Below are 20418 nucleotides of genomic sequence, written 5' to 3'. Positions count from 1 at the left end.
GGATAAAAACTTCTCCTGAGTCTCTCAGTTCTGGCTTTGTGACTACATAGGCGTCTTCTTGATTTCAGCGGTAGGAATAATCCATTGTTAGGATGAGAAGAGTCCTTCAGAATCTTTTGGGCTCTTAGGAGTACTCTTCTGGAATAGATATCTTGTAGAGCAGGGAGTTGAGTTCTTATAGTACGTTCAGCTGAGCGCACTACTCTCTGCAGAGTACTACAATCTCTAACTATGGAGTTCCCATACCAGGTGATGATGCTACCAGTGCCTTTGTAACGGATGCCAGCTAGCTTAGCTCTGCTTGTGGAACGTTGGTAAACCTCACTCCCCGACGCCTCAAGAGCTGGCATGCGAGCCAGTAGTCTGGGCTATTGGCTCAATTGTTAGCGCGCTCACCTCCCGATCCGAGGTGCTGCTGTTCGCGGGTTCGAGTCCGGGCGTGTGCAGGGCTGAATCGCGCAGATTCAACACAACGCAGGTTACATTGGTGCCGTGACCCGGATCGGGAGTGAGGTTTAGGGGGGTGAGTGTAACGGATGCCAGCTAGCTTAGCTCTGCTTGTGGAACGTTGGTAAACCTCACTCCCCGACGCCTCAAGAGTGCTGCTGGCATGCGAGCCAGTAGCCTGGGCTATTGGCTCAATTGTTAGCGCACTCGTCTCCCGATCCGAGGTGCTGCTGTTCGCGGGTTCGAGTCCGGGCGTGTGCAGGGCTGAATCGCACAGGTTCAACACAATGCAGGTTACACCTTCATGATGGATGTAGAAACTTTGAATTTCCTTAGCTGACGAAGGAAGTAGAGCCGTTGTCTGGACTTCTTCAGAACATATTGAGTGTTAACAGTCCATGTTAAGTCTTCAGTAATGTGGAAACCAAGGTATTTAAAACTTGTGACTCTCTCTACAGGTTGCCCGCTGATCATTAGTGGGGTATAACTGTAGTTCTGCTGCTGCCTTCTGTAATCCACTACCATTTCCTTTGTTTTATTGACATTCAGTGTTGCTTTCAATCTTACCCAGTTACAGAGGTGCTATTTCCTGATTGGCTTTTATGGCCCCTTTCTTTTTTTCCTTGTTTTTTTTTATTGGCAGGTAAGTGACAGGCTCGAGCCATGACTAAAGCAGGCACGGAGATGCGCTGATGAATGCCGTTTCCAACGAGAGCAGCGCTAGAATTTTACCGGGGCACTGGAGACTTTTACTAAGGCACGTGCCCCAGTGAATAAGATCTAGTGACGCCCCTGTAAGCTGGTGTAGCCTATTAGCCTACTATTAATATGCACCGACAGTAGGCTACGTGTAAATAAGCTATGATGTTATGCACGTAAGTGAAAAGGGCCTCGCACCTGTCAAGTTCGCACAGGGCCTCGCACCCCCTTGCGACGGCCCTGCAGCTCCTCCTAAGACAGCGGGAAAAAAGTTAAAACACGTGATAAACCCGGAAAAAGTTGACAGGTAGGTTATGTTTCGGTCCCGGTGATTATTTTTGAAATTGTGCAAACGACAGCCTTTTCAAGGCATTTCAAGGAAGGAGTGGTAGCATGCAAGCTCCCAAATTGACCCAGTACAGAAGGCTTCAATACATTGTTGGGGAGGGTCATGCGTTTTTTCTCAATCACTTTGGAGGGTCATAGAAAAAAATCTTGCTGGCGAGGGAGGGTCACGTCTTTTTTGACTAACGCTCCCAAAATTCCTCCGGTAGCCCCTTAAATAAATAACGAACAGTCCATTAGTCCATTTAAAATGTTTTTGTGTAAAGAAAAGTCTTTTTCCTTCTTACTATTCTTCTCAAATATATTCTCTACACTGTTTCCTCTATTCCTCTCCATTCCTCACCTAGTCATCTTGTCCTTTCCTCCAGCTCTCCCACATAGGCACCAACACTCCTCTACCATCCTAAGACATTCTCTCTCTCTCTCTCTCTCTCTCTCTCTCTCTCTCTGTGCCCCCTCCACTGTGGAGTGCCAGTCTGCACAGCTAGCCTCACCCTCAAGGAGCTAGAGTTACCTAAGGGCATCAGAGGGTCACCACTCTCGCGTTACCACCTGTTGGCGGTGGTTGGTGATTGGCCTTCTCCTGCCTATCTCCAGTCACCCTAAGGCCTCACAGCTCCAGGGAGAGAGCCCTGGACTACACTATGCTACAAGGCTACTGGCCAACAGAGGGGAGGAATGAAGGAGGCCTTTGAATGAATCTTTTGTTCAAGTGCAGACTAGTGGATCATGAATGTCCAAAACCTTCAAATGAATTTGGGTTTAGATACACGATAATGTGACTTATATGGCAAGCTGGAATCAAATCCTCTGTTTCATTGTTTAGCCTTAATCCCAAACGTTTTACTAAATGTTATTAGCAGTCTTCGAGTTTAACAGAGAAAAAGTCAAAGAAAATAGCATTAGACTATTTCTATTGATAATGCTACTTCAAGTCATTTATCCCTTTCGATTTCTCTTCATTTTGAAAAACACAGAGAAAAATCATCCAGAGAAAAAGATTATGATTAACTTGACTTGCATAATCTTTGTAAGATGTCATAACATTGGGAGTGGAAAGATAGTGCTAATTCCCAAAACATTATCCTATAAATGTCCTCAGTCATCAAATCTTTATGACACTTAATAGCTAGCCGAAGACAGGATCAATGGAGCAATGGCTATAACTCATGTTGCTAAACAACTACTCAGCTATACTCTAGCCTTTCATGTTGCTTGTCTTGTGTGGTTGAGAGGGTGTGTGCTGATGTGGTTATATCTTCTCTTTACAGACAGATGAGAAAGATGGTGTCTCTGTCAACAATGAACAAAAGACTGTATCAGTGTAACCCATGGACGTAATAGTTACAGACTCTCACACATAAACACCAAGACAACCCCCTTTCCCCAAACACACACGCACACATACACATGGGGGCTCACAGTGACATATACTGTACCTAAGCAGGAAATACAGGTCTGCTATTATGTAATCCAATCAATGCTGTTTCAAAGTACAACAATGAGTCTTCATCATGAAGGGATTATTTAAAAATCGTTTAAATCCTCAGCCCAGTGCATCCCCATGGTCGCTTTGGCTTAAGAAGATAAAAGATTAATCTGAAACTAAAAAAAGTCTGGACCGCTCATAAAATGGAAGCCACTGGAAATTGCCCTCGAAGGGAGATGGAAAATGGCTGGTATATGTAGCAGTGGAGCAATGGGAGTGTTTATGTAACATGTTTATTGTCCCCCGGGCAAAGATATACTTTGTAAGTCACTAAAACATTACAAGGGGTAATGCATCCCACATACAGGACTATATTTATTTCCATGGTCTTGTTTAGAGTAAAATACCTGAGATATGTTAGTGTAATTTCAAACCATTTGTGTAATGCATGATTTGTTGATGAAATGTATTGGCAAGACACGATTCTCCTTGTGACTTGATTATGACAGGTTTACACAATACAGAGTGTGTACAAAACCTCTTTTCTATGCCTCATCTCACCTTGCTTTGCCCTTCTTCCTTCATTCTTTCCTTCTTGTCTAGTTTCTCTCTCTCTCTCTCTTTCTCTCTCTCATTGGTAAAAGCTTTATATCGATGGCAAGGTGATTCCATCTATGTAGAAAAAATGGAAGAGTTTAGACAGGTGGTACAATTCCACAACGAGTGACCGAGGTCAGGTCTTGGAGCTTAAAGTATTCATTGTTGAGGCTAGGGAGGTAGTGGAATCCACTGGAAGCAGTTAAACATGCGCAAGGTGCAATGCAGCATAGGGCTATTGCTGGGCAGGTTGCAGAATGGAAGAGCAGGATTTGGTCTTGGTATCAGTTGGAAAGAAAGGGGTGAGTCTACAGCACAGAAGGTAACCAGCCACAACACTTTTGTTGGCTTTTGGTTTTTGAAGACAGTCACTGAAAGTAGCTCTAAAGAGTTAACTGAAAAGGCAAGCCCATTTGACTGAGGAATTTGTGGGTGTTTGTTGGTGCCACATCAAGGGCTTGCATTTTGTTTGGTTATGTTGCTGATTGGATTATGAAAGCCATATGACCGAAGACATTGTTAGTAGAAACCATCATTAATGTGGAGGGGGGTGGGTCTCTGGGTGGCCAGACACCAATGGGACCGATATATCATCCAACATCGGTATCGGCCAATATTGGCCTTATTTACTGATATCGGCGATCAGTAAATTTACCGATATACTGTATATGACATTTACCGATGGCAGTGGCTGATGTTTATCTGTTATGTTGCATCAGTTCTGCACTATGTATATGTTATGTGTTATGAAAGCCTTTTAAATGAACATTTTGTTTCCACTACAGTGTATAATTGCATACATAATAAATAAACAAACAAAGAAAAAATATTGGCATCTGTTATCAGCCAAATTGTTATTTTATGCATTGGTATCAATATTGGCCCAGAATGTAACAATCGGTAACCGCTTCGGTGTATCGTCATCGTCTTGCTGTCCCCCCTCTGTTCTGTGATTGGTTCCTTCGTTAGCAGCGTGAATAAATCGTGCGCAGGGAATAAATAAGGCAGCATGGGAAAACCCAGGCTATATGCCTAATTCAACAAAATACAGGTCCCTGCTTAATAACCCCAGTACAATGCTCATGAATGCTGCTCCGTTGATGATGCTGATTTGCGTATGAAAGTTGCATTGCTGGTGATTTTGTTTTTGTTGCTTTGGTTCTTTGGTTGGATATTCATGTGATAACGAGGGACGTTACGGATCCTGCGTACAACATACAACGTGTTTGCGACTGTCACCAGCCAACTGTGTATTGTCATTGTATCCTATTGTAGGCTTGGTTGTTGGTTTGCCACTGTAGGAAATTCCATACCAACATCACAAAAAAAGTAATACCTCTCCTGTGACATGAAGTGAGACCAAGTCAGCATAGCCCAAACCACATTCCTGTTCTGTTTCCTGAAGTGGACCACAATCAGAGATTGGGTATGATCATGTCCTCAAGACTGCTGACACCCCTATTCCCCTGTGGCGCCTTATGGTTACCATTGATGACAGATGTGATCGGATGAGATTACCATTACTGAGAATGTATGACAAGGATATAGTCAGGAACAGCACAGGGTTCACAAGAAATAAAGACAAGATAAACTGGATAATTGCGTGATTAGCTAGAGTGGTTCAGCTTGAGCTGTGCAGTGGTGTAGCTTTTGCCACTGTGAGTGTCTGGTGATGACTGAGCAATCATGTAGGATTTGTGAATTCTCACAGTTATGTATTATGTAACATAAAAAAAAACAAATACGTCAAAGATACCTAAATGACTTCCTCATACTTAAATGTTAGCATGTCAGTTTTATGACTGTGTATAAAATAAGTTGACAAGCAAGAATAGTTTTCTCATTGTGATGTAGCAGTCCTCAGCAAGTGTAAAGAAGACGGGTGTGTATATGGTGATATGCACCATATTATCACCCAGACACATACATACACACACACACACACACACACACACAAGCAATCTATCTCTTTAGATAACATTTATGAGACTTATACAGCCATCTGTCAATCCTTATCTTTAATTTTTGATATGATATCCCACAAACCCTCGCCTGAAAGCCCACTCAATACAGTTGGTGTTTACTGACCAGTGTTTACCCTGTCTGGTCTGATAACACAATGTAAATAAACACACACACACACACACACACACACACACACACACACACACACACACACACACACACACACATCCTCCACCTCCACACATCCTCCACCCTCCTGGAGACTTCACAATGGCTAGCAGGACAATGCACTGACCTACTGTGATGACTAAAAACATTGTGACGGTGATAAACACACATCATCCATAAATAGTCATGGACACACAGCCAGAGGGAGCAGCAAACAGTGACTCCAACGCCCTACACAAAGACGCATTTACTGGCCTGCTGGGCCCCGCATGCTTCTGCGGAAGGCAATATGTATTCCTTGTAAACAGAGGTTCCTCACAGGCATTGCATTGGGTATTATGTTGGACAAATCACTGATTGAGAGCTCATGAATGTGTATATGAAAGTCTTTGTGAATGATAAGATTTTGATATTCTTTTCAGAAATAACTTAATTTCAGCTCTGTAGAGCATAGCAGCGTCTGTCTGTCCTGATAAAAAATAGATCTCTTCTGCAGATATGGTTGTCGTCTTACATATGATAATTTATGTTATACCCTGAGTCCTTTCCCCCCTGCTCAAGCCAGTTTTACAGCGACTGGCTCTGTGGGGTGGAGTCTAATCTCTAATCTTCAGATGACCCCAAAACTGCTGTCACAGTGCACCAGATTCCCGATAATATATTTTAAGAAGCAGGACTTATCAGGGATGGGGAGGTGGGGTTAGATGCATCTGCTGCCATAGAGATGGCAGGCAGATCACATGCGAACTGGGGTGGATGACCAGTGAGAAGCACTGCTGTTTCATGAAAATGTTGTCGCAATGGATATAAAAAATCATAGACATTGCTGTGACTTCATTACATTGTGATTTGTGCATTCTTATTGCCAGAGGTATAGAGAATGTATACTTTATGAAATATAACGTGTAATATTAGAACTTTATAGATTGGGTGTTGTTACTTTATATACAGATATTGATTAGTAATTACATCTTACTGCCATAGAAAGCACACAATGAACGCTGACGCAGGGCAAGTTGTTGGAGAGCAAAAACAGCTGATCAATAAAACTGAATCAAGTATTTCATGATGGAATATCATATAAAGAAAGTGCACCAAACATTACAATAATCCAGTCCAAAACCGTGTTAGGTTTTTTTTTTTTTAATTTTCAAAAATGACAGCGCTGTAACAGAATCTCTCGTGGCTGATGAGTGATTGTGTAAGAGACTTAGAGAAGATGGAGCCACAGGAAATTTACACAGCAGCTTGGCTACAACAATAAACAGAGGTGGGATGTTTGAAGCCACAAGTCCAAACACAAGAATGAACGGGTGAATGGCAAGGGAAAAAGACACAAGGAGAAAGCAAAAGAAAGACAGATAGAAGAGGTTCCAAAACGCTATATCTCCATTTTAAAAAACATTAGAAAGTCATGTTATTTAATCGTGTATTTCAAGTTATATCAATCAACTTGCTTTTTTGTTGTTTTGATTGAGTAAGATAAATCAAATAACAATACCAGTTACAGTTCTACTGAAATTACTTGCGAAACAAAATGTAAAAAAATGATTTATGAAAATTCATTAAAATAGTGGATAAAGCGTTTTGGAACCAAACTCTTCATATATATATATTGAGAAAGAAAGAGAGAGAGAGGAAGAGTGAAGGAAATATCTGTTTTTATAAATGGTCATTCCTGCAGCTGTTTGACCAGATGGATAGAGTCCACTCTCCTTCTGCTTGAGTCCATGTTACATCAGAATGCTCTGCACACGATCCGCTGACTGTTTCATAAGCACTCTGGTTTCTCACAAGGCACATGCTAGGGTGCAAGCACTGCATTTGCAGCATAACAAACATGCCATAATGAAGGCACTTTGGGATGACCTTTCCATTATTTTTCACATCACATTATTAAAATATTGTACATTGTTGTGATTGTTTTGGGACTTTCATTAAATGTTTCAAGACTCATCTGTTATTCTTTCACTTAATTAATGAATTCTCTTACAGCCTAATGGTTTGCATGTGTATGGCTTTTGTTAATATCAAAACTCATTATTTTGATTATTTATATTATGGTGGTCTAGTGTTTATAAGTCGCTTTGGACAGAAGTGTCAACCAAATACCATAAACATAAACATAAATGTAAACATGAATATAATAAGAATTAATGGTGATATGCAAACTCACACACCATGAACTGATGCTGAGGGGCAGAAATGGCAAGTATTCACTGAACTTATGATGACCTGTTTTTGATTGATGACCTGCACGCATGCAGTTTGCAACCGGCGCCTGATCTATCCGATTTACCCACATGTGCGTGAGCATACACACGGACACGGACACACACACACACACACACACACACACACAAATACATTCAGTCATTCACTCATACAGACATACATGCACACAAGACAGATCTACACATACACACACACACACACACTGCACAAACATACAGCATCATATCTCTCTGTTGGCAAAGCAAACACAAATACCTCTGTCATTTGAAGCCATAACATGCTGTTCTAATGGACTGTCTGATTGCCATCACTTCCTCTCCGACGTCTTAACAAAGGTGGGGGTGAACAGTGGAGGGACTCTAGGGACCTTACACAACCCCTCATGGGCACACTGAAGAGCCAACCAGGAACAAATAACGCCTGTACAGTGTTCACTTGAATAGCTGGCTTGCAGTATTACAAGTTTTGGCTCTCAACTGGCTCACAACCACTTACAGCCTGTAAAGTTGTGCTGTTTCAACTTCTGATGATGGATAACTGGCTGGACTGCTTGTTCTACCATCTGCGTGATTTGACATATTACATACAAGTCCACTAATACAGTACATGTTTGGTACATTAAATGTATTGAGTTAAAATCCATGTAAACACCTTAATGACTAACAGCATATAATATCTTAACCGAATCCGTCGAAACCCAATTATGTGCTTATTACCAGGATTACATCTCAGTGTAGACATGTAGGCTATGTTCTGTACTTAATACATGCTATGAAGGGTTTTTTGACATTGTTTGAGAGATTTGTTCAAATGATTCTTTAGTGTAACATAAATCTGATCTGTATCTGGTGTCACTTCTAAAATAATTGTAATGTAAAACAGAGAGTGAATGTGTGTACCAAGCTTAGTCCTATAGTTGCTGAACAGTACATTCATTGATGAGTAAAGTCTGTTGACAATTGCAAGTTAATGGGGACTAAACCTGTCCATTATGTGTACAAGTATGTGAAATAACTTTTGGCATGCTGTGTATGAAATCCATAAATTCTACAGATTCTTTTTATTTTCTGCTGAAGAGTGCTGATTAGCTTGCACGTATCCATGGAAACTGATTTTAAAGTTCAAAGTCCAAGTATTAGCATTGGCAAACCAGTCAAAAGACATGTTCTGAACAACTGAAACACTCTTATGATCCTTTTTTGAAGGGTCAAGTAAGAGGCATGGGCAGAACATCATGGATTATAAAGCACACTTTTCAGAAACAAGCCAGCCAGCTATAGCACCTTCAAAAAGAGGCTTAACAGAGAACAAAGGTCTTCATTTATCAAATATTGAAAAAGGCCTTAATTGTATTAATCACCAGGGCATTGTGCTTTCAGACAAGCTTACTAATGCATGATTTGAGTCAATGAAGAAATAAACCCATTGAAGCCAGTCTCTTTCCCAGCCATTATTGAGAAAACAAAAGGTAGCCTATTGTGCGGAGTGCCGATTCAGTAAAACACATCCATGCAGTTGTGGGTCAAGGTGGTGTCTCGAGGTCTGTCCTGTTGAAAGCAGATCTCATTATCCTAATATAGAACACATCACTTTAAGCACCTTAGCTAAATCCGCAGCATTAGCACATATGCCGTTCATTAAAGACTCTTGCAGCCGCCAGCATCCGTGTCTGGAGAAGCCTATGCCTCGATGACTAGGATTAACAGGATTCAATGTAATTTACAGAAAACTGAATGACCTTTGTAAACATTTAAGACCACAGTAATTTGTTAATTTAGCATTTCTTAGCATTGCCTCCATCCCCCCAGCTGACTCTTAAAGTATGGGAGGCCAATCAAATTTTGAGCTTCCATCCAAGATGTAACAACATTCAGGGATGGGCAGTATTTATGATAGCCTACATGTTTGAAATACGTATTTCAAATACAAAATAGTATTTTGTAATTTGTATTTTATTGGATTGAAGAAAATGACTTCATATTCTGTATCAAAATATGTGTATTTTTGTTCTTTAAAGTACTGCCAAATATTTTTGGTAAAACCAATACTTTCGGTGATGTGATGACATCATAAAAGTGCAAAACAATTAATGTAGCCTCTGACTGGTGCTGGCTTCTGGGAATCTGCCCAGAGTTGTTATTAGAATATTGAGATTCAGGAAGATGATCCAGGGCTAGATCCGTTTCTCAGAATCAGTTTCCTCTCACAGCAACCTCAAGTTTTTTGAGAACACAGCAACCTCAAGTTTTTTGAGAACCCCAATCAGAACACATGGAACTGTTTATGTGGTTGCCCTGGAGCATTGCTCAAAAAGTTGCCCCATGCATTGCCCAAAGCATGACACATTCACATTTATGCCCCTTGGCGTCAACACACCATTTAGCGCTTGGTAACCAGTTAGTTAAAAACCAACTAAATCATGATCCTTCCTGATCAATAGCATTACCCAGTGCAATATCAAGCAATCTGGGCATGCACTGACAATGTCATAGACTTGTCTCCACTTTGTACCAGTTCAGTTTTTGACTTTTTTAGTGTATATATAGTAGGCTATGAGATGTAGCAGTCAGGTCAGGATAGTTGATCTGGTGACGTTTGTAGGCTTATGGCATGTGTCATATACAGAGAAAAGCTGTTGCTCTCAAACACTGTCCACTTAATCTCATCAGTACAGACCTGTACTGATGAATGAATAGATTATATGGAAGGTTTGCAAAGTGATTTCATGCTCCCTTTACAGTATTTTTAGTATTTTCAAAATACAAAAAAAACAGTATTTTATTTTAACAGTAGTTCATTTTTTGATACACTTAAAATTAGGGTATTTGATATTTTATTTCAACATACATTGTGATGCATTTTTGCCCAGATGCTTGATGTATTTATTCCTGACAATATTAAGGCTTTTCCATTTTGCAAACACAACATAATGAGATCAAGTTAATGCATGTATGAATGCTCCTGCTTTTGCATACAGATTGATAGGCTGTCAATGTCTTTCTAGTGATATACAGCTTTGTACCCATTTCCTTGTCACACCTGAAACAAGTTGTATTTAATGTAAAACCCTCCTCTTATCCACTCAACTGTATTCCACCAAGGGTGGTGAAAGAGGCATTTGAGAGTGTGGGTCCCTCCATCCTCTCTATTATCAATTCATCACTTATCTCTGGCCAAGTACCAACTCATTTTAAACATGCAATAGTGCAGCCCCTGCTTAAAAAGCCAGAGCTTGATGACACTGACTATAACAATTATAGACCCATCTCAAAATTGCCCTTTCTTTCTAAAATCCTAGAAAAGGTTGTCTTTTAACAACTCCAATCCTTTCTATCAGAGAATGAGATGTTAGACATCTTCCAGTCTGGATTCCGACCTAAACACAGCACGGAATCTGCTTTAATTAAAGTCACTAACGACTTGTTACTATCTGTGGATGCAAAGAACTGTGCATTACTTATGCTGCTAGCTCTTAGCGCCGCCTTTGACACTGTAGATTACTGCATTCTTTTAGAGCGCCTTGAGCACTGGGTTGGAATTTCAGGTACTGCACTGAAATGGTTTGCCTCCTTCTTAGAGGAAAGAACCTTTTCAGTTTCTTTCAATGATACAGTACTTCATCTTCATCTGCCCCTTTATCTTATGGTGTTCCACAGGGATCAGTGCTTAGTTGTATTTTATTCTCACTGTACATGTTGCCACTCAGTCAAATTATGAAAAAGCACGGTATATCCTATCATTTCTATGCGGATGATACACAACTGTTACTCCCATTTAAATGTGGTTCCTCTAGTGCTCTAAACCCATTGCTTGATTGCCTAAAAGAGATTAAACAATGGATGTTGACCAATTTTTTAAAACTGAATGAATCCAAAACAGAAATTCTATTTTTTGGTTCACATGAAGCTGCAAATAATGCAATTAGTGAACAAGGGTCTTTTGCCAGGTATTTAAAACCTTATGCAAGAAATCTTGGCTTTCTAATTGACCCTGATTTTAAATTTGAGAAACAGATTAATGCTGTTGTTAAGTCATCTTTTTACCACTTTAGAATCTTAAGCAAAGCCAAAACTATGTTTTCTTTCAAAGACTTTGAGATATTGATTCATGCCTTTATTTCATCCCACCTGGACTATTGTAACTCCCTTTATTTTGGTGTCACTCAGTCCACTCTATCCCGACTTCAGATGGTGCAAAATGCAGCTGCAAGGCTGCTCACCAAGTCTAAAAAGACACAACATATTTCTCCAGTTTTGAAATCTCTGCAATGGTTACCAGTGAAATTTAGAGTAGATTACAAAATTCTTCTTTTTGTCTTTAAAGCTTTAAATGGACAAGCTCCCCAATACTTAAGTGAGCTTGTACACTTTCACTGTCCTCCCAGAACTCTGAGGTCATCAGATAAACTACTGCTCTCAGTACCTCAGAGTCGTCTAAAAAATAAAGGTGACCGTGTTTTTCAGTAGCTGGGCCCAAGTTGCCTTTTCACATTAGATCTACACCAACTATTGGTGCTTTTAAAGCCAAGTCAAAAGAACATGCTATTAATGGCTTTTAAATGAATCGTGGAATGTAATTATATAGGCTATGAACATATTATTTTAGTTTTATTTTCCTGTTGTGCTTTTTTTGTGTCTTTGGTCAACCACAGGTTGTTTTAAATTGTGCATAAACTTGACTATGACTATGATATGGAATAGCATCCCTTTCAACAAGACAAACAAAAACAATGCTTGAACCTTCTATTTTGTTCCCAATCTACTTCCCCTTCATATGGAATGTTAAAACGGAAGCCTTGTGGGAACAACTATGATGCTGATCATGGAACTCTCTTGAAATGGTCAATACACATTTTTTCCTTTGTTACATCATTAAATTATCAATGGCCATTGTGTATCTAGTTTATGATCAGCTTTGATCATTGGTTTTGATTTTCTGGTATAAACAGGATACTATACTACAGCCTATAATCATATGGGATAATTCCATTTCCCTTTATTTCCAACAGGATTTCCTGTATTTACAACCCAAGATTTCAACGGGTCCTGTGTTTATGCAATCTGGCTGATCAGTGATAAGACAGAAATCTGAAAAACTTGCAGTAAACATGAAAAACTGTGACCTCAAAGGAAAGGCTAACCACCAGCCAGCATTATAGCCCTGGTTTTGCTTGTGATGGGGAAACACTAAGATCATGTTATAGCCATTATTTGGCCATACAAGTTGCATTCTGCTGGCATGTTTAGGCTATACACCAATGTCTTCAAAGGAACTTCAAGGTGATCACTTTAGAACAATGCTACACAAAATAATTAGAGTTACTGAGTACACTGCCCAATCTGTAACAGCTGCCTGGTCTACTTTGCAGAAGTGCACATGCACATAATTCGGCAGATAAGCTTAATTTAACATCTTTTACGCCACTGCCTAATCCAAACCACAAAATTGGTGACAGATATGACTATGTTTGCCAAGCCTATAAAATGCATAAAAAAGTAAAACCTAGATGATCACATTTGGGTCATATAAAGCCTTACACAAATTAATGTGCCAAAATGTATGTTTTCCTTTATGCTTAAGTTGGCTAAAACCATGCTAGTTAAGTCTATACCACATTGATTTTGAGGACAAACCAGCTAGCATTAGCTTGCTAGCTTGACCAACTTGAACTCATGGCCAACGCTAACTCTTAGGCCTAATGTAACTCTTCTTTCTTCTATTGTATTGCTCTAAGCTCTTTCTATCCCTACTACAGGGCTGGCAGGACCCAGTGTGATCCATCAAGCACTAAAAACCTGTCTCCAGACCGGGTGGGCATGGGAACACCATGGCCACCCATACAGAGAACTGGGCCTTAACATACATTAGCATTTTTAGCCAAAGTGAAAGTTGCATGGAAATAAATGTTATTGTTGTTGGGGTTTGTTTTCAGAAGGATTTCTGTTTGGCATAGGATGGCATGTTGCGAACTACCAATGAATTACACAGATATTGACCATACAGTCAGCAAAAGCAAGTTTCTCAGCTGAGCAGAGGACCCACAGCCTTCCTAAAATCCATCCTTTTTTTTTTTTTACTAATTCAATGGTGGACCAGAGAACATGAGCTGGAAAAGTGGCCATTATGGCACCATTAGACCCACTCGCCCACATTTAACCAATGGTGTAGGCTACTTGAAAATGACAACATTATTGTCTATTGACTCTGTGGCTCATAAAATATCCGTAACCATGGCAACGTGTTAATCTTTTATTATGGATTGGCAAGAGCAAAATATGTGGCATGGGACAACTGAGATCTTTGTTGTCCCTGTCAACAAAAGGTGTGGTGGCATTCTTTTTCACACTGCAGACAAAAATACTGGTGTGATGACTGGAACGAAAGTGACAAAAAGGTGCCTTTAAATGGAATGCCTAATAATTACGTCTGACTGTCTTTTGCATTAAACCTTCAGCTTACTATAACTTACATACATGTTATCTGATAGTTTAAAGGAGAATTCCGGTGTGATATTGACCTAAAGTGTGTTGAAACATGATACCGAGTGTGAACGTATGTCTCATAGCCCATCTCGGCTTGTCCCCTGCACTCCAAAATCTGGCGCTAGTTAGCCGATGCTACCAACAGCTTTTTCAATGGTGGTGCTTCGGCATCGGGCTAGCTATGCAAATAAATCACTGTTTTACACCATTTACGAGGCTCAATGTATCTCCACACTTCATTGATTCACTTTTATGCATGGTTTTTGTTGGATCGTGTCGTCACAGGAATGTATTACGGGTGCGAAATCATGATAAATGATCGACAAAACCTTATTGCTGAACAAACTAGCCATGAAGATGAACATGTTTTCAGCATGTTCTAGTTGGAATAGTAGGCTAGAAGCTAATGTAATAGTGTTATTTGATGCGATTTACCGTGATATTTTAGAGGAGGCTGAGCTTCCCCTGTAGTCTTAGAGCAATCGCCTCTGCTGCAAACGCTAAACTTCGTGAAGATACTGTCTGTATAAATCGTCTTGTAAGTAAACTACCAGTGCAAAGTTCTCAATGTCTCGTTTTAAATGTCAGGGCCCTCGGAAGTCTACCAATGAAGTGTGGAGATACATTGAGCCTCGTAAATGGTGTAAAACAGTGATTTATTTGCATGGCTAGCCCGATGCCGAAGCACCACCATTGAAAAAGCTGTTGGTAGCATCTGCTAACTAGCGCCAGATTTTGGAGTGCAGGGGATAAGCCGAGATGGGCTATGAGACATACGTTCACACTCGGTATGTTTCAACACACTTTAGGTCAATATCACACCGGAATTATCTTTTAAGCTAACACTCTCTGATGTTCTGAAGAGATTCTATCTAAGGGAATGGAAGTATACTATTTAAGTAAATTTGAACATGTTTTCAGATTACCTTAATGTCAGAGAGGGCTCTTAGCCCTTAAAAATAGCTTCCATCTGCTTCCAGACCCTTTAGCACAGGACCGGCGCAGTGATTTTACATGATTCAGTTTTGTTAATCCGTTTGCTAAAATATATATTTTTTTACAGACCAATGGTTGAAACCATAAGTTTAAGTATTGTTTGACTAGACTAAAAGGCCCATTAAACAAATTCACCTCTGATGGAAAACCACTCCTCTGATGAACCAGCCACATCAGATAGATTTTGTGATAACAATCAATCGTTGCCCCAATTAGTGTTTGTCAATCTGTCTCTGGCCCCCTGTGTGTGTGCGTGTGTGTGTGTGTGCATATATGTGCTTTTGTGTGTGTGTGTGTGTGTGTGTGTGTGTGTGTGTGTGTGTGTGTGTATGTATGCATTTCTAGCATAAATAATTTGACCTACCCTACCTTTCCCTCCTAAACTCAACCATGTAATAAGATGTGAAATAGATATCAATAGTGCACAGACTAAAAGCATCAAACCATCTCCCTGACTGGAGGACAAAATACATACAACAAATGGGATAAGAGTTGCCTGGAATTGGTGGACTGTTTAATTGGAAGCCGTCTGTTAAACAGTGTTAAAGTGTTGTGTCAGTGTTAGTCAGTGTCAGTGAACAGTTGTGTCAATGTTACTCTCAACCCTGTTTACAGTAGATACATATCAGGAATGAAACATATTCCCTTGTGGAAAGAATTTTGATGATTGCGCAGAAAGATCAGAAAAGAAGACGTGTCCTTCACATTGACGTTCACAGTGAACTCTGTCCGTGACCTGAAATAGCTCAGCGAGCCCACACGTGTGATTCAGGGGGATTTCAGTGGAAACTGCAGTCTCACATTTTTCATATGGAAAAAATAGCAGCATCTCACTATGAGCAAATGTAGTTTTGCCAGCCAGAGTAAATCATGTTAGACTCATTTTTTTTATAGTCACACTTGATGTCCACTCCATATCAATGCCCAAGCTGTGTTTGGAACCCTGTACATCTTGACTGTGTATGTGTATGTGTATGTACTGTATATGTATATGTGTATTCATATGTGTATGTACTGTATATGTGTGTGCGTGCGTTTGTGTGTGCGTGCGTGTGTGTGTGTGTGTGTTTGTGTGAAAGGGGGTGGGGAGGTTACTGAGTTCTTTTTTATGGAAAGGCTTGCTTATGTGCGTTGTTAAACGGGAAAGGCAGTACTATTTGTAATTCTTCCATTTATTCCGGGCACTGGTCCATGACTAAGATCCAAACTGGCTAGCCATCCTGCCTGGTTTAAACGTGGATGACTGCTCTGCTCTCTTTCCTGAAGGCATGGTTGCCTCCTTTCTCATCTGTTACGTCATTGGTGCCAACAAGCATATTGCTCCCTGTTCCTCAATTATGTCCAAACAGTGGCAACAGAAGACATGTACACTGACAATGGCAATGGTTTTCTGAACTGATGTTTTGTAGAAACATTCTAGCATTTAGTTTGTATGTTTAGTGATTATTTTGTTAATCTTTCAACCACTACACAGAAAGGGTCTGGAAGGCTCATTGCTACATTTTCTGACAATATATTTGAAATGGCTTTCAGTGGGCATTTAGGGGGATTTTCTTTTTTTAATGGAGTGCATTATGCAACGGACACTGTCTCTGAAGCTTACAGTATGATTTTATTTTTATTTTTTATGTGGTAGTAATGGAGCAGTAAGCAGGCCATGTGTTGGCAGAACATTCTTTATTGTGAGTGTCTGGCTCAGTGGCAGCACCACTGGCCGTTGGTGAGATGATTTATGTGCACATCACCTCAGCTGTCAACCGGCTTGCGAGAAAGCAGGCACTGGATTTAGCTCATCAAGGAGCTCTCATATCTCCCATCTGATCTGAACACATGGGTGCGGCAGGCACAGGGCGTCACGGGGCGGTTGGGAGTCACTAGTCTCTGTTCTAATGAGAGCAGAGTCCCCAGATCACAGATCTGTCCTGTGTGTTGTGTCCTGCACTCCTGATGAAAGGAGCGCCAAGAAGATAAGGTCAGAGCAGATTGGCGCTGTGTATGGGCAAAACTGAAGTCATAGCTAGCTTTAATTGGGTAGCCATACAATCAGCAAATCAACTTTTACTGAATGACCAATAAGCGATATACTGTAAACATTTATAACGTCATAAAGCTACTCCTGATGTCCTTTATCAAAGCTCATCCTTGTAAAAGGGGTTGTCTGATAATTTAGGAAGTGGCAAACAATTCGGGGGGGCATTTGCCTTGCAGTGGTGTAATCATTTACCGTTGACCTACAATATTGACTCCTTCAGACGACACTAAAAATAACCATCTCGCTGTCATCTAGTATTGCCAACGCCTGCTTCTTACACACCTTCTCAGTACTGCCATGCTTCTGACATTACTGCTGTAAGGACCCATTGAATATAGCTTAGTTAGTCATTAGTGTAATCATTGATGAAAAGCGAATTTTAGCTTTTCCCTCTTCTGAGAGTCTATGTTTATACCTTGTTTATAAACGCATCTGGAGAGATCAAAGAGTGACATCAAACGCAACACACTGTAGATTAAAGCAAGGAGGTTTGAGGAAGTTGAGATTGGTTATGCAACCTCTTTGGCGAACAGGATGCTTCTTTGACATACAGTACAGCATCAGGGCAGGGACGACGCTGTGTTTTCAGACCTCAACTCTTAAGGACTATTGTGCATGGTAGATTGTCACAGAGGGCTAAAAATAGCAGAAATTAGGTGGCCAAGATTGGGAAGAAATGAGATTTGGCATCAGAACACTGTTGGATAATCACTTGTCTTTGCACTGATATGTAGTCTCTGGAAATTGTAACTAAACTGATCAGATATGACAGAATGAGTCAGCTGAAAGGTTTTTCATTCTCATTTTATGTATTAAGTGGACATAATTACCATTCAACGCATTAGAAAAAAATGGGCCAATCACAGCTTTTACTGGAATAACTCTTTTAGGGAGCAGATTTGATTGAGGCAAAGGGTTTACATAACATGCATCCTTATCCATCAAATGAGGTTGAGCAATTACTGCCTTTGCTACTGAGAACAGTTGTGGGGATAGATGTGATTTGGTGGCAGCTGGAGGGCAGTATAGATGCCTGGTACAATGTGTTGGCCTGTACCTGACAGCCTATAGGGGTTTTACCTGGAAACGTCTGTATGAAAACATGATAAAATGGAAGCTTTGATATGTATTGGCATGCACATCATTTTTAGATACATGCAACAGGTTACACCAAAACACAGTTAAATGATCATACTTAGTGACACATAATATATGCAGATAAACAGTAAAATTCCAGTAGCAGATTATTAATTCTGAGATATATTGCCATTGAACTTAATAGTAAATAGTAAAACATAAAACAAGTCTTCACTATTTATAGCACTATATGCACCTGTGTTTTCTGGCACATACATGCATGCATGTGTGTGTGTGTGTGTGTGTGTGTGTGTGACTAAGGCAGTCTCATGTGCTCTTATCAAACCTACATCACTATGTTGACTTACGTTTAGGAAGCAAAAAGAGATACGAGGAGCAAAATTTACATTCATCAATGCAACCACATTTTTGTGTTTTCCATTTCCCCGCAGTTTGTTTTTGACATAACATAGGATTTGAAGGCAAGCCAGGTCAATGACTTTCTTCAGTCATTGTGCATTGTGATGATCCCACACACACACACACACACAGACACACACATAGACACACACACAGGAGCGTTGCAAGCGTGAGGGTTATGGGTGTTATTATAACATCCCCACTTTTGCTGAGACACAATTGTACCCCCCACACACACACAGACACACTTTTTGTCACGAAAATGTAGAAGTCAAAGACGTTGAAAGCCGCCCACCAAGCCACTTGTTGTTTCTGTTCTCAGATATGCTTTCTCTGTCTATGATCTGCAGCTTTTCTCAAACTACGGGCCTCCTCGCTGATACCGTGGGCTAGAAGCAACAATATTGAGATCAACAGACGATGTGGGTTCCTGTAACTATCCATGGAAACAGCATAGAAACTGCATAGCCTATAGTCTTTGAATTGACATTAATTAATAAGTGATACCTCAAAATTAAGCTGTTGTCTGTTAGGCAACTTATAGCCCAACAGAGGTAGTCTATATTGTAGCAAATAGCCTATTGCGGTAACAGCTTTAAAAACATCCACTTGTCTCGCTGGAGTGAACGCAGACCTTGCACAAATAAACGAATTAGTCAGATGACCTGCATCTCGGTTCACCTAAAGCTTTAGTTGTGGTAACCCATTTGCACAAAACATAATTTCTGAAATGTTTTCTTTATTGATAACATGAGGTATGTCTCCATGTAGGGTAGTGTCAAGCAGTGAAGTCATAGCAGGTAGATAATGTAGGCCTACATGTCACATGAACCACACAGAAGAGGGGCGCTGCTTGCTCTGTTCTGTCCCTCCCAAACTGCATCAAAATGGTGTGTGTTTAGCAACCAGAATTTCAAAATTTTCCCTGGGGAGAAACCCCCAGACACCCGCCAATATTGTCTGCACCCCCTCTCAGAAAAATACTTCCCTATCCCAGAACCCCCCCCCCCACACACACACACACACACACCCCAAAGCTTGATACGCCTCTGCACGCACACACACACACACGCACACACACACACACACACACACACACACACACACGTGCGCGTACACATTTTCCTGTGCATCAGGCTCTTTTATTTATTTATTTAGAGGGTCAAGATGGGTCATCCTGGTGTCATTGTTCTACTTCACTGGAATATTTTCAGGCGCCAGTATTTGTGAACTGACTTTGTAAACTGTTGTGGTTCAGAATTTGTAAACTGTTGTGGTTCTTCAGAATCAACGCAATGTGGACAAAATATCACAATAGCTCAACCATGACATTGCAACAAAAGAGCAAACGGTAATATGATAACTAAAGTGGTATTGGTAACCTATGCTGCTTGTATAAAGGACCCCCCCCCCCCCCTCCCATAGGAAAAGAGGGAAATTATTCAGGAAGCTGCGAATCTAAGGTTTAATTAGCATTTGTCCAATAGGAAATTCACAGGAGGTTTAATCGTAAGCAATCTAATAAT

The sequence above is a fragment of the Alosa sapidissima genome, chromosome 17, assembly GCF_018492685.1.
Source record: "Alosa sapidissima isolate fAloSap1 chromosome 17, fAloSap1.pri, whole genome shotgun sequence".
In the NCBI taxonomy this organism is placed as follows: domain Eukaryota; kingdom Metazoa; phylum Chordata; class Actinopteri; order Clupeiformes; family Clupeidae; genus Alosa; species Alosa sapidissima.
This window is presented reverse-complemented; position numbering follows the sequence as displayed.